A 3,246-nucleotide genomic window follows, 5' to 3' on the forward strand; every position below is an offset into this window, starting at 1 on the left:
TCAACAAAGTACTAATGGCGCCCGTGTCTAATGCTAGGTTTTCACTTGAAAATTTTAACTCTCGACGGACGCTATCTAGAATAGGAACTCTTTCACAAGAGGAAGTGGGAGTATCTCCTGGCAGTTGTCTCGTCACTCGCGTGCTTGGCTCCAAACGTGTTCGTGTGAAAGAACTCTTACTTTGAATGCTGTATCCGCTAGAGAGTCTTACTCTTGATAATTTCATGGAAAGTGAAACTTTCGAGTGGACACACAGCGTAAGGCAGGATCTGCTAAATAGGCCTTGCCAATGAGTGCAACTAACAAATCTGGGATGGAAGGTTAAAAGTATTACTTATTACGCAAATTAGAGTTGTTCTCAATATTTATAGTAAGTTAATAATCCAATAAAACTCTTTAACGGATTGGGAATAGAAAATAAAGGTAAAAATAGAAAGACAAAGATGAAAATTGGGTCACAGAATCGAGGATTACTGTAACAGTGCAAGTTCGACGTCAGATCTTTGCTTGACCTTTACTCTTCCTGGGTTAGAAGGTCTCCTAAACCCATTCTATATAATACAAAGTGCGGAATAAGTCAAGTCGAACATTCGAATGTCATGAATGTCGAGAAAGTAATTTATTAACGTCAGTATCATAAACTGGGATTCTCGAATAGCTGTAGACCTCGTTTACCTAGCCATGGGTCATATTGACCGTTACTATATACGGAACGAAATAAACTGACCACCGATGTGGACCATTAAGAATCTGCCCTGGCAATACCGTTTGGTCACCCCAGCCCTCTATCTGTTGTCTCCTCACGTAAAACAGCATGGAGGCTCTCAACAGATATGTAATCTCTGCTTGAGAAATAGAGATGTAAACTAACGTGGTATAAAAAAGGTACCTGACTTGATTTACTGTCGGAGAAAGGGTCTTGGATGAACAATTGATTTTGTTTTAACCGTAGCTGCTGCTATTATTATTAATTTATCGAATACACTCAATTTTCAAGTGATAAATTTGTGGCTATCAAAGTGAGGGTATCAGATAATTGGATAATATCCCTATGTTAGAAAATGGGGTACGTTCAACCCCATTTCGTAAACACAAAAAGAGCTATTAGATAGTTAAACCAGAAGATCAATACCAATTTAAAGAACATATGCGATTATATAGGGACAAACCAGAAGTCAATAACAGTTGGGCACGTGAAGGTACACTTCCGTCGAGTTTTAAAAATTACTCATACTCGATTTCCATCGTTGTGAAAGGTGGTCAAACATATCAAGTTCGTAAAAAAAATAGTGCCACAGTGATCCGTACGAAAATCTATTATGAGTCCTGTTAGGAGAAGTCATACGTTAACGATCCATTAAGGTCGAGACGCGGAACATTTCCGACAAAACAGACTTGACGCGCCGTAACACCCGTAGAAAAACGTACGGCCCATTAACTTCTCCAACAATCGCTCCCACAAATGCGGGCACGTTGTAATCGAATTCGTTACACGCCTCTCTAACAAGTATAATCCTATCGAGCAGAGAGAATTTACTACAGCACTGCTTTCCAAACTCTTAAAAGACACCGCCTCGAGAAACGAGCATTGTGAGGATTACTTTCAGTCGTCTTAGTATCGTGTTTAACATTTCCAAACTTGGTATATCATTTATTTTTTTAGAATGCCAAGAATATCAAAGAATATCAGTGATTATTTCGGTTTGAAAATCTCACACGGTGTTAAGTACTCGTTTCGGTGTAGGCGTTTCTTAGTTTGGAGAACGGTGTCGTTAACCGATTCCCTCATCAAGCGCGAATGCGTCGTAAACCCAATCCGGCTGGCATCCGGTCCCGATGACAAGGTTGGAGATTTTTACGTAAGAGTGATATAATAGGCACGAAACGCGTACGTAAAAGGAGTAAAATTTCGCTGTCGCGAGTGCAGGCGCGAACAGAACGACGCGAAAGGGACCAAGGCGTCGTTGACAGCGCGTTAACTTCGACCGCGTTTCGGCGACATTTACGACCCGGTGGCGCGGAACCGGTTGCAACCCGCGAGCCGATTTCGTTCGTCGGAACTTTTATGATAAAATAACGCGAATCGTTTCGCAGGTGGATACGTTTTAAGAGGCGGCGAACGGCGCCGACCAGTTCGGCAATTTTCCACCGTGCGTGGACACTGGGCCCCCTGGACCCCCGATGAAACCCCGAAAATAAAAGCTCGGAATTGAAATATCGCCGGGGCGTTAGTTTCTTATATAACTCGCGCCTCGCGGCGCATAAATTATCCGCGTTATTACGCTGACGGAGAGTGGCGGAGATAAATTCGCGAGATAAATAGCGATACTCCGTGAAGCAAGTCGTTGTTTTACGAGACCGAGATACATTTATAATATTCGCTCGTAATTCACGGACCGGTTAACGCGACGAAAAATCGACCAACTTTCAGCGATTCCGCCGCGAAAGCTTCTCACGGTGCCGCGAGGTATATCTGGTGGGAAATGCAGATCACGTAGACGTTCGCCGCGGGCAAACTTTTTCGCTGCTTAAAATGTTTTGCGGCGCTTTGTTCGCCGGGCCGCGAACAATGTCTGGAGGGATCGACCTCCTCCATAAATACGCCAGCGTTCCTCAAAATATATAAAAGGGCCAAGTTAAACAATCTTCTTACCTTTCGATCATTTATGCATTATGAATTCAACAATCGCGTTTGTACAATGTACTGAAATATACAGGATGTTCGACCACTCCTGGGAAAAATTTTAACGGGAGATTCTGGAGGCCAAAATAAGACGAAAATCAAGAATATCAATTTTTTGATTGAAATTTTCAAATCATTCTCGAAAAATTATTTTCGGCTGCGAGAGTCAATTACAATTATTTTTGGTGAATAGACACACCCCCGAAATCCTAAGCACTTTCGAGAAAAAAATTCGAGTATGTGCTGAATCTTTCCGCGAAAAAAGTTATTTCAAATCGTTCTAGAAAAAATATTTTTAGCTGGACGGGTCAATTGCAATCAGTTTTGGTGAATAGACATACCCCCGAAATCCTATGCGTTTTCGAGAAAAAAATTCCTTACCGAAAATCTAATTTCAGTCCAGAAATCGTTCCCCGAAATTTCATGCGTATCTTTAAAACACCATAACTCCTGAACGGATTGGACGATTTTAATGTTTAAAAAGGCAAACAACACGTATTTTAATGGACAATATGTACAAATTCCAAAAATATTCGGAAAGTTGTTCTTTAACCCCGTAAAGT

Source organism: Colletes gigas, unplaced genomic scaffold (assembly GCF_013123115.1).
Source record: "Colletes gigas isolate AHSC1104 unplaced genomic scaffold, ASM1312311v1 Colletes_gigas_Sc00010, whole genome shotgun sequence".
NCBI classification, from domain to species: domain Eukaryota; kingdom Metazoa; phylum Arthropoda; class Insecta; order Hymenoptera; family Colletidae; genus Colletes; species Colletes gigas.